The sequence below is a fragment of the Chelonoidis abingdonii genome, chromosome 1 (assembly GCF_003597395.2).
Source record: "Chelonoidis abingdonii isolate Lonesome George chromosome 1, CheloAbing_2.0, whole genome shotgun sequence".
Lineage (NCBI taxonomy): Eukaryota > Metazoa > Chordata > Testudines > Testudinidae > Chelonoidis > Chelonoidis abingdonii.
In genome coordinates, this window is record NC_133769.1 from 105806651 (window position 1) to 105818953 (window position 12303).

Consider the following 12303-nt stretch of genomic DNA (forward strand, 5'->3'; position numbering starts at 1 on the left):
TACCACTCAGCCATTCAACTATTCCAGAAACGTTAACATAAAGAGGGATGCAAACAAGAGCAAGGGGAATTCATTTTAAAATGTGAGTGAATATTGGATTGAAAAAAATATTTTGCACTATTTGCCTGTCTCTAAATTTCTAAGTATACGTATGCGTGGGCAGGATTTTCTCCTAAAGGCTTATGTGATATAATAAGAACTTGCAGTGCTCTACACTTGGGGATGATTTTGTCCATAGTCCTTATGAGTTGAAATAAGAAAACTACATTTAAATTGAAAAAGTGTGCCATTTTATTGCAAATACATAATACAAATCACTGTTTAATTAGTGCTTTATGTCAGTCATTGACATGAATGGCAAGTATAAATGACCTTTGAATAGCAGTCTCATAAGTCTATCACTTCCGGGCAACCTTTACATTTTATGCTGAAAATTCTATTTGTCTTGATTAAGTATTTATCAGTGGTTGTCAGGGAGACACATATGAAGGGCTGTGTTAGGTGTTATTTCTCAAATGAAAAAAAACTTATTTGGCTTCACATTATAAATTATGGACCACATCCCCAGCTCATGTAAATCAGCATAGCTCCATTGAAGTAAATGGATCTCTGTTCGTTAAACAAAGATAATCCAGGCCAGATTCTCAATTTGCCAAAGGAGGGATCTGTTGAGATTTCCCACACAACTCCTCAGCAGCAACACGACTAACATTCACATTGGGAACAATACCGCATGTGCTGATGTATTGTTACACAGTGGAAGTTATAAAGGGAAAGTTGATACTATATTGACATTAACATAACATGGTACGATATTCATTTATTACCAGACATCAACATTTTAGAAAGTGATTATTGATTTTGGATGCCTCCATTTCTGAAGCACCTTAAAGGGGGATTTTTAGGGGGCAGATGCTCAGCTTAAAAAGCTCAAGCCCCTTAAAAAGTATCTCAAGCTGGTTGCCCAAAATCACTAGTCACTTTTGGAAGTCTTGTCCAGAATATAATACTGAATGAGTTAAAAATCTGTTTCACCATGACATTCCGATCTGATAGCTGGTAAATACTACAACTTAAAGTGACACTTTAGTAAGAGAGAGATTTCCTTTTGCATGGCATCCGTATATACCATAACCTATTGTGTCCTGTGTATATATCTGAAATCAAACACTTGTATTTTATCATTCTATTTTTGCATCATTTTGAAATACACATTTTAATGGTCTCCTTTGTTTCAGTTCTCTCTCTTTTCCCCCCTCTACTTTTTTCTGTGTATTTGATTGCAGCTTTTCCCAGGCTCTTTCACCTCTAATTGTTAGTCCTCTAAAAATTTCACTCTATTTTTTCCTCTACCACCATTCTTTTTTCAGATACTTTGTTACTTCAGAACCCATTTCGTATCCATTTCTTCCTCCTTCTTCAATTTAATAAAATTGTCACCAATTCTCTCCCCTCTTCCCTCCCCCCACTTTATCCTCCCATCTCTAAACTCTCCTTATCTTTTCCCTCCCAATCCCTCTGTTCCTGAATTAGTCCCCTGAATCCTCTGGTCCTACCCTTACACACACACACACACACACACACACACACCTCTATCCTTCCTTGGTTCTCTGTTGCTCCCTCATGTTCCCTTGCACTTTGTTGTACTTCTGTTCCCTTCATCTACTTTCCTGATCATCCTCCTCATCAAATCCCCCCTCCACCTAGCTCTCAAGAGTTTGGAGAACAGGGTTGGGTGAGACTGGTTAGCTAGCATTGTCAGCAGTGTACCCACTACCAGAGGAGTAGACAGCAGCACAATGGTCCAGGAACCCATGCAAGGATGGCCGTGCTGAAGGAAATGCTGGCTATAGCTGTTCAACAGAGGAAGCTGGCTATAGCTGTTCAACAGAGGAAACAAGTGGTGCTCTTCCATGCAGGCATCCAGAGGAATGATGCCTCTCTCAGGCACTGCTGTAGAAGCAGGATTTTATAACTGTACTATAAAAATTAATGTATAATTTAATTTTATTTTGCCAGCCATTTTCTTTAAATAGCAAAAACTTCTAGAACTATAAGATTCTGTTTTCCATATGCATTACAATTGAGCCCTTTTAGTTCTTTGTTTTAAGGTTTAGTTAGTAAGAAACAGAATCCTGTTTTGTGTCTATGTTAAGTAAATTAAAAAAAACGTTAAAGGCCTGGGCCTCAACGTAAATTGTTTTGTTTATAAAACTTAGCAAGGTTTAATTTACAATGTCTTTTTGCTCAATATAAAATATTGCTGTTTGTATTCACAAAGGTCTCTGTAAAAAACTCTGTAAATAAAAAATGCATGCATTAGAAAAAAAATAAGGGGTAAAGGCCATCGTTAACCAAATGGTCACAAAAAAGAAAACAACCACCACCACTTATCAAAACTTATTAATGCCAAAAAACTATCAACGCGCATCCATAATTAAAAAAGAGGAAACTGAAAACCCTAAGGTAGAGGCTGGCACTCCTAAAAACAATTAATTAAATCAAATCTGGGACAGAATAACCCTCTCAAAGGTGTTTTAAAATGTTTACAACAAAACCCACCACCAATTAAGCAGTAACCGGCCATAAACTTCAACAACAAAACAAAAACAAACAAAAACAAAAAGCCACACTATAAAACAAAATGCTTTGCCATAAAACTTTGGGGTCATCTTGCCACTACTCCAAAAGCATCAAATCACGACCAACAGAGCCCTGCTCCCCTCTGTGACCAATCAGGCTGACCACTAAATTAATCCAAACTCTGAACTAGTAATTATAAACATCAACTAGTGAAAGAGAGTGTGTGTGTCTGTGTGTCTGTGTGTCTGTCTGTCTGTCTGTGTCTGTGTGTCTGTCTGTGTCTGAGAGTGAGAGTGAAACTAAAAAGCATAGGCTAACTGCTGTATTCTCAATAAATATGGCGTGCTGCCTTCTCCCCTATAAAAAATATTTTGTGTGTGCTTTGTTTAAGCATAACGCTGCTACTAAGTGCACCACCTTCCTCCCCTCCCAAAAACCTCATCCATGCTTAAACCCTAAATGAGACAGAACAGATGGAAAAAAGGACGAAGAACAAAGGATGTGAGAGGTGGCCAGGGAGGACAAGATACAGTACAGACACCAGGTGATATGCCTTTTGTTAGGCATCTTGTTAGTGTTTAGTTGCTGCTTTGTCTTTATTTTAATTAACACAGAATTGGGAAAGAGGACAGGTTGGAGGTCAGTGATGAAAAATTTTGATGAGCATCGCAGTCACAAAGAGGTACTAAAAGAATAGAGACAATGTGATATGGCAATAAAGTGGGGCTATTTGTTTTATTTCTCAAGAAGCTGTATAAAAATTAAGGGGGGAAATTACATTTGGAAGATCATTTGCTATAACACTGTACAGCTTTTGTGGCCTTTGCTGAGTGTGTGTTAACCACAAAAGTGAATCTAAATATTCATTAAAAACTTACATGGATCTTGACTACTGTGATACTCTTGAAGTCAGGGGTAGGCAGTGTATAATACAATGATCTAAACATCTTAACACATTGTTTTCATATTTATAAGAACATCTGCAATGCCCCTCCATTACAAATAGACCAATTCAGGATCAACACTGCTTTATTCTAGGTTTAAATCAGGGTTGTCCTGCATCACTAGTGAGCAGAATGCTAATGAACCTGGGCTTGATTTAGCCCTGAAGTGCTATTACAAGTGTATCCTGTGACAGGGTGCACAGATCTTATCCCTGGACTGACAGGAAAATTATTATTATTATTCTGCTCAGAAAGAGCCACAGGTACCTGCAGTCTGTACCCAGACACTCATGTGGAACATGTGACTGGTAGTACATGCAAGGTAGGACATAAAAAGCAGACCCTGTTGCTTAATCAAGGAAAAGTGGGGGACTGGGGAAATCTGATATGCGCCTCACGACAGCACCATGCAAAAGGATCGCTGCCTGGAATGGCAGGGTTCCCCACTGAAAGTGAGGGAAAACAGATTAGCAGTGGCCATGATACAGGGGAGTCATGAGCGGAGGGTGAAGGGTTGAGCAAACTATAGTGTTTATTAATATACCTGATGTGATTCTAGTTTTGAAACACCAGTTGTGTGGTGAAAGTATCTCCGCAGGCACAGAAGGGGAGGAAAGTGAGGTGTGAAGCACCGGGGCACAGGTGGGGTAAACTAATCCCAAAACAAGCAGGCAGAAGGCTAGCAGAGGCCTGAGGAAGTGACTTTTCTGGATGAAGCTAACTATGCTGCTGGCTGAGCAGTAGTTTCTTTAGCCAGTTTGAAGAGAGTTGGTTCTTGTGTGTGAACATTTGAGCAGCCCTCATATTACAGAATTTTTTCAGCATAAACTCGTGGGCTGGGCAGCTTGCAGAAGACAGAACTTACACCCAAGGCAAAGGAGTGAGAAGAATCCTCTACTTCATTGGTCTGAGACAAAATGAGGTAGGAAAGGGACCAGAGTTTCAAAAATGACTTCCTTATAGCTCATCTTGGCCATGAACCATGGAGAATATTAATTTGCAATGCTAACCAGAAGTAGAATCAAGAACCTACTGCACTTGCTTCTGACTTTTCATGGGCTGCACTGGAGTATGAGAAGGCAACACCTTGACAGGGCTGTGCTGAGCTCAGCAGTTGAGAAGAGAGACCTAGGAAGTTTCTCTACTAGAAAGTAATATTCCACAGCAGAAGCTTTCTGGGCTACTTCAAAGGCAGGCAAAGGGTCACTCACTGGCCTTCCAGCACCAGTGACTTAAAATACAGTCTCGCTGCAGTGGGAGTGTGGTGGCAGGATATGGAGCCTCAGGTAGGGCTCTGCAGAGGCTTGATATGTTGTAGCACAGAGAAGGGATTCAGGGGCAGGAGAGAAGAGGGCAAGGCTGATAAACGTGCCACTCTGCAGATCCCCACTGATGAAAGCAGAGGCTAGTGCAGCAGCTGCAGATCCTTTCTTCAGAATGAAGTACAGTAACAGCTTTGCTGCAACTCTGAGGCATAGAGGAGAAGATTCTTTCCCCCTCTTCCACGGACCTTCCTCGGTTACAGCCCATTTGCAAGAGCTGTGCCCAGGAACACGGCTGTGGCCCCAAAATCATGTCAAAAATTTCATTGGCTATATTGTCTCTATTTTTAGAAAACATACTTGGAGGGAGAGGGGCTTCCTTTGCAACAAATCAACATGCAGAACAGCCAAATCTCATCCACTCGTTGCATGAAATACAATACCACTAACAAAACAGCAGTGGGTTTAAAACAGCAGCAATAACTCTTTATACTTCTGTAATGCCTTTCCTCCAGGAATCTCACTAACATTAATTAGGAAAGCCACCACCCACACACCCCTCTAGGCAGGTTATTACAATTTTACCCATTTATATTACAGATATGTTTACAACAAACCGGGGACTGTATGTCTGGCATGTATAAAATACACTTCCAATTTATCTGCCTTCAAATAGCTCATACAAACTGATTCAGATACGAGCCATATTAATACCTGTGCCTGGAGTATAGTACAGTTTGGGAGATTGTAATCAGTATTTCCACTGACATTTGATCACAGTAAAGCATGACTTCTGAAATCAAATCTTCATTTCATTCCTGAGGTATAAAAATGATTCTCATAAGCTGATAAGTAACTCAGCCTAAAACGTTCATCATACCTATAAGAAACCATTCCAACACAGATCCGAGATTTACAGGATTATGGCTATGTCATTTGCAGTGCCTTGATGCCTATGGAAAGGGCAAAAATTGTGACGATCAACAGTAATCTTAATTGAATCACAGCAGTCACTAGTAATGAACACTACTGTTAGAGGAGATAGGTATGAATTTTCCATTCTAAGCCCCTTTTTCAATTGTTCAGAACCTTCCCAAACAAATTCTTTGCCTGCTGAAATGTTGGACCTACCAGCCTTGATAGCGCAATACCCAATGTCCTTTGCATCACCTGTTGCAGACTCATTCTTCTCTTGGGAAGGTATTTGTTTGTGTAACTTCAATGTCTTTATGGAACGGAGGGACCCTCACTAGACTACTTTAATTTGCTGAGTGACTTTCAAATCCGGAGAAAGGAGAACACATGTAATGTGGTCTCATCAGCAATTTATTTCTTTAAAAAGTATTTTTCACCAATTTTCCGTAACTGTCAAATATTCAGACACTTAGCAATTAATGAAAGGAGAGCACTGACAGTGCATAATTTTATTGCCAGAGAGATTAGTCAACCCCACTTTTTAAAAAGTGGGTCCAAAAATAATGGAGAATATATAGGTGAGGATAAAATAGAATCTGAAAAATCTTTGTCTTCAAGCATAGCAAGTTAATTGTAATATGAGAACAGAGACAGTAACCAGTGATTGTATTTAGATCCTCCCACATGAATTGAATTATTTCTATTCTCCACAGATGTTCATTTTATATTCTACTTATACTATGGGGAAATTAAAGTATAGGATGCTTTGCTATATACTTTGCTCAATATGTCAAGACAGTTTAACTGTTTCTGTCTGAGGTCTGCTACTTCATTCTAAATACGGTAGAACAGCTTTGATGAGTTAGCATTCTGGAGCTGCACCACCAGCACAAGTACTTCAGGGGCTTCATTTAACTTTTGTCTGGCTGAGGAATGTTCCTTTAAGAAATGCTGGGGGTACGTGGAGGTCTTCCAGAGGGTACATCAGTTTATCTGTATATTTGCCTAGTTTTACAACAGGCTACATAAAAAGCACTAGGGAAGTCCGTACAAACTAAAATTTCATCCAGACAATGACTTGTTTATACTGCTCTGTATACTATACACTGAAATGTAAATACAATATTTATATTCCAATTGATTTATTTTATAACAATATGATAAAACTGAGAAAGTTAGCCGTTTGTCAGTAATAGTGGCTGTGACACTTTTGTATTTTTATGTCTGATTTGGTAAGCAAGTAGATTTTAAGTGAGGTGAACCTTGGGGGTACGCAAGACAAATCAGACTCCTGAAAGGGGTACAGTAGTCTGGAAAGCTTGAGAGCCACTGCTCTCCCCACCTACCAGTCTTTACATTGCATTACTGCCATCATCTTACCATATGTGTAGCACTCTTACTATGGCCATCACTGTACTATATGTGTAGCACTGGTATTCAAATAAACTGTCTCATGTTAAACATAGTTCAAGTCACTGGAATTAATAAACTTATGTATTTGATGTTAGTTTATCTGAATGTTTTCACTTGCTGTTTTCTTCTAATTTGGAAATAAATACCATTTGATTGTCAGGCTCTGTTGTGTATGCATGGCACCAGAACCTTTCTGAAGATGCGCAGCACCTCAGCAAATTGAGCTTTAAGAGAAAAATACAAAAGAAAAGAGCTGGCCCAAATGAGGAAATCCCAATTCAAATATATTTTGAACTAACTGGGTCTTTAGTTAAACCCTTCCACTTTGTTATTCAGACATTTCTTGATAAGCAGCTTAGACCCAAGCTATGGCATTGACTTTGTATCTCCCAGATTGCAATGCTCAGCTTACTTGGTCGGAGATCATCCAGGAGGTGAAAGGAGTGACGTGCCCAACTCCCATCGCCAAGTCAACCCCAACAAAACACTTTGGTCATAGAGGAGAGGGAAACAAAGCAAAAAATAATAAAAATTAACCAGGTGTAAGGAGATCTCTCCTTCATTCAGGAGCCATTCGTACACCCAAGATGTAAGAGTAAAGTTATACACGAGTTAATGTTTGCAGAAGTGGGGTTTTGCCAAATTTCCCTTATCAAAAAATCAACCAACCAACCAGCTACATAATGGCTTTGTATAGCAATGATAGCACTGGAGGAAAGCCACACGACTTTCAAAAGATTATGGGAGACAGTAAATAAGGAATAGTTACTATTTCAAGTAACATCAGTTTGCTCACCACAGACAAAAGCATAACAGACTTCCCCTTCCCTCCTTTAAACAAGAGGATTAAATATTCAGGCAGATTTAATATTAGCAAGTCAATGACCAAAGTGATGATACTGAACCCAAACAGCATTTTTCCAACCAACTGTGAAAGTGAATAGTTATTACCATGGGCAGCTAAGCCTCCCCAAACAGCCGGCCCGCCACCTTTGGAGTGCGCCACTGCTAAAAGAGCCCCGCCCACGCTCCACCCCACAGCCCCATTCCCTCTCGTCCTCTTTCCTTCCTGAGGCCCACCCTCACTCCGCCCTTCTCATCTCTATTCTGCCCACATGAGAGCCTCAGGGGAGGGGCGAAGAGATGCAAGCAGCAGGCAAGAGGGGCCTCGAGGGAAGGGGTGTGACAGGCAGGGTGAGGAGGGCTTGTGATGGGGCAATGGTCTGGGTGCACCCAGCCTCCCCAAAGGAGGAGTCCCATGCCACCTATGGTCAGAACATGGAAATAGCTGAGCACCAATTATCCAAGCCAGGGAATCTCACTTCACAGAAACAGCCCCTTTGCTCTACCACACACTTCAAAATAGCACACGTCAGAGGTTGTGCAGGAAATAACAGGAAAAAAAGTGTTTGAGGCACAAAATGGCTTGTACTGGCCACATCAAGTTCAACATACAAGGCAGGACTGATGATAAAATATGACCCACCACAGTTTCCCACAGTGCCTATTAAAATACATACCAAAGTAACCATGTGCTTGTTAGGACAGTCACCACTACTCCAAAAGCTACTACTTGGGGCGGGGGGGGGACGGAGGAGCAAAACCAGTTTAAAAAAAAGTGAGGACGAAACATTTTATCCACTTATATCCCATTGATGCCATTGTTTTTCTCCTCACTTCTTTTGAAACTGGTTTTTTTCCTCTTCACCCCCACTGGGGGAAAAAGGGGGGCTACAAAAGTGAGGGAGAGGAAAAACAAGACAAATGTAAATGCTATTATTCTAATCAGGGGTAGACAACCTGGGCCACACGACCAGATTTTCAGTAAAAACTGACAGGAGTACTTGCGGCATCTTAGAGACTAACAATTTATTTGCAGAACGCTTTGGCTACAGCCCACTTCATCGGATGCATAGAATGGAACATATAGTAAGTATTAATATATTATATACACATACATACACACCACAGAGTATGTGTTATATATGACATATATACCTACGGAGTGTATATATCTCCTTCTATTTGTTCCATTCTATGCATCCAATGAAGTGGGACTGTAGTTCATGAAGCTTATGCTCAATAAATTTGTTTTAGTATAGCGCCCCAGTATCCTGTTTTTTTGCGGATACAGACTAACACAGGCTGCTGCTGAACCTGATTTCAGTGCCACTCACACTGCCTGGGTCCTGGTCTGGGGGCCTCTGCATTTTATTTTATTTTAAATGAAGCTTCTTAAGCATTTAAATCTTATTTCTTACATACAACAATAGTTTCGTTATTATTCTGCCTTATAGAAAAGGACCTTCTAAACAACATTAAAATGTTTACTGGCACGTGAACCTTTAAATTTAGGTGAATAACATGACCTGGAACACTTCTGAAAGGTACTGACCCCCTGTTATCTAACAGAAGACTTCTTTGCATTTCAAATTTCCATTTCTTCTGATTTTTTTGCCACTGATGAACAAAAATAAGCACCAATTTTGAATGAAATGAACTTAAAAAACAAAGCTTGTAGTCTCTCCCCCCAATTTCAACCAACTTTTTACTCTTTAGGCAACCGACTGTCACTAAGAATACCCACTCACCAGGATATTTTTGTCACTTAGGGCTTGGCTACTGGACAGTTGCCCAGCGCTGTGGTGGGGTTACACACTGTAACTCACTCTGTGTCCACACTGCAAAGCACAGCCAGCGGCTGCAACTCCCTGGCTGCAGCGCTGGTCTGTACACCTGGTCTGCTGGGTGTATAGCGATTCCCGTGCTGGTGATGCAGCGTTCTTCATAGATTGCCACCAAAGCGCTTTTATGGCTTCCGGGTATAGAGAGTATCCAGATTCCTGTCCACAACAAACCAGAGAATGTGTTGACTATGAGCTCCCGGACCTACTATCTAAAAACAAACAGCTGCTCTTTGCTCAAGCGAGCGAGTGAGCGGAGGCAGGGAATTGCATTGTAATGTGTCACGCTGTTTGCTTGAGGGGAGGGGGAGTCCGTGTGAGCAGCTGCTTATGTGGTCTGAAGGCTATTTAGGAGTGCATAATTTGCATTTAGTGAATAAGAGAGGGGTGGGGGAAGGGTAAAAACTTTTAAAATGATTGAAGGTAGGTGCTGTGTATCTTCCAGTCCTTAGAACTTGCAAGGCAGGGAGCTGAGAACACTGTCAGCTCCAAAAATCCACTCTCTCTGTCTCCCCCACACTCCCTGTCACACTCCATCCCACCCCCTGTTTTGAAAAGCATGTTGCAGCCACTTGAACACAAGGATAGCTGCCCACAATGCACCACTCCCAACAGCGCTGCAAATGTGGCCCCACTGCAGCACTTTCCCTACACAGCTGTACGAAGACAGCTGTAACTCCCAGCACTGTACAAATGTAAGTGTAGCCATACCCTTAGCTTTGTAACTATGGAAGTCATTGGACTGACATGCAAAGTCATTGAGTTTATCTGCAGTCATACAAAGGAAGTTACCTTAGGGTATGGCTACACTCACACTTTACAGCGCTGCAACTTTTGCGCTCAGGAGTGTGAAAAAAAAAAAACCCTGAGCGCTGCAAGATATAGTGCTGTAAAGCCTCAGTGTAATCAGGGCGGCAGCGCTGGGAGCGCTGCACGCTACACTCGTAGAGGATGTGGTTTACATGCAGCACTGGGAGAGCTCTCTCCCAGCGCTGCCACTCCGACCACACTCACACTTCAAAGCGCTGCCGCGGCAGTGCTTTGAAATTCCAAGTGTAGCCATACCCTTAGTTATCTAACTTGTCACTGAATGCAAGAGCCCTCCTGAGTTAGGAGCCAAATGCATGTCATCTGCAAAAATGAGGATGTCAATCTATAAAGCAGCTTCAACAGCAAGAGTGACAAAGAGATACTGCGAGTACATACATACTCAACGCAGATTCTGAGTCCAGAGATTTTATCTTTAGTCTTTCTTCGTTTTGAGTTACACTACAAATAAAGAAGTGCCAGTCCAACGCCTTAGGTGCTTTGGACAAAAATGAAAGACATTCCTTTAAAAATTCTCAACCTACTTTGATACAAGATGTTGTCAAAGTTCCGCTTGGCTATGTTGACAACTGGCATCCAACTGAATTGAAGAAGTAATTCTGCTGCTCTAAAATTCAATTACATGGCAAGCAGCAGCATGCAGCATCTTCTGTCATATAATATACAGAGCCACAGTCTTTAAAGTGAAGACATTTACTGGAGACAATAGTAGAAAACAAAAGAAAACAAGCTGGCTTCTATCTTTGTCTAGTCCCAGACTACTCCCTTTTTCCAAAATCCTTAAACACTGCACAGGGATATGTAAGTGGCAAAAGACCGCTGCTGCAAACAAAAGATTATCATAACTTTCTCTGAAGGGGAGATGTTTGAGTCAGTCAGCTTCATACCAAATAGGATCACTAGATAATGGAGTAGGCCCAACGAAGTGGAGTCTCACAGGAGCAGACGGTCTCACTGGGAAAGAACAATAGGGCATCACACTGCAGGAATTGGGACTGTATGTGCCAAGGCACCTACTGAGAGCACAGCCAGTCGGTTTCACAGCCAGATTCCTTAGTCTCTGCAAATGTTCTTAGCCTTGTTCCAAAGAAACCAGTTGAATGCACAAATTATGTCTAGAATCTGACTCAGGGCCAAAGAAATCATTGTGAAGGCCTGAGATGGGATTAAAAAAAAAAAAAAAAGACATCATCACTTTTGGTGGGGGATGACATTTGCACAGCATGCAGGAGCAATCTACTTTGCTGAAAGTCATTGTCAAGCTTAGTCAGCACATTGATAAGTGAAAATGAAGATTAATTGGGTGAGCGTAAAACTACCTGTAAATCTGAAATAATTACATTCCTTAAAGTTACTTGTTGCAATAAGATTAATCCAAAAATCAAGATACCTGGCAAAATTAGCTTTGGGGTTTACTTCTAATAGCATAGGCAAAAGCACAGAACCAAAGGCAGCACTATCTAAGTATTTAACCTAATCACCACTAGGTTCTATCCTGGCTGTCCCTCTGATTTTTGGGGGGAGGATCACAACCTTTCTATGCCTCATGGGAATACTTAACTACATCACAGGGGGGCTGAGATGCTCAGTTCACTAATGTTTGCAGAGTTCTTTGGGATCCTCAGACTGAAGGAATTGAACAAGTATCAAATAGCAGCAGCACTGTTGTTTCAC

General features: G+C 41.1%; 1 protein-coding gene across 2 annotated transcripts in view; it reads right to left on the reverse strand.

The window, feature by feature from the left end:
- Positions 1–12303, reverse strand: part of CHST11 (carbohydrate sulfotransferase 11) — a 267823-nt gene that overhangs the window by 165576 nt on the left and 89944 nt on the right. The gene's annotated exons all lie outside the window — the stretch shown is intronic.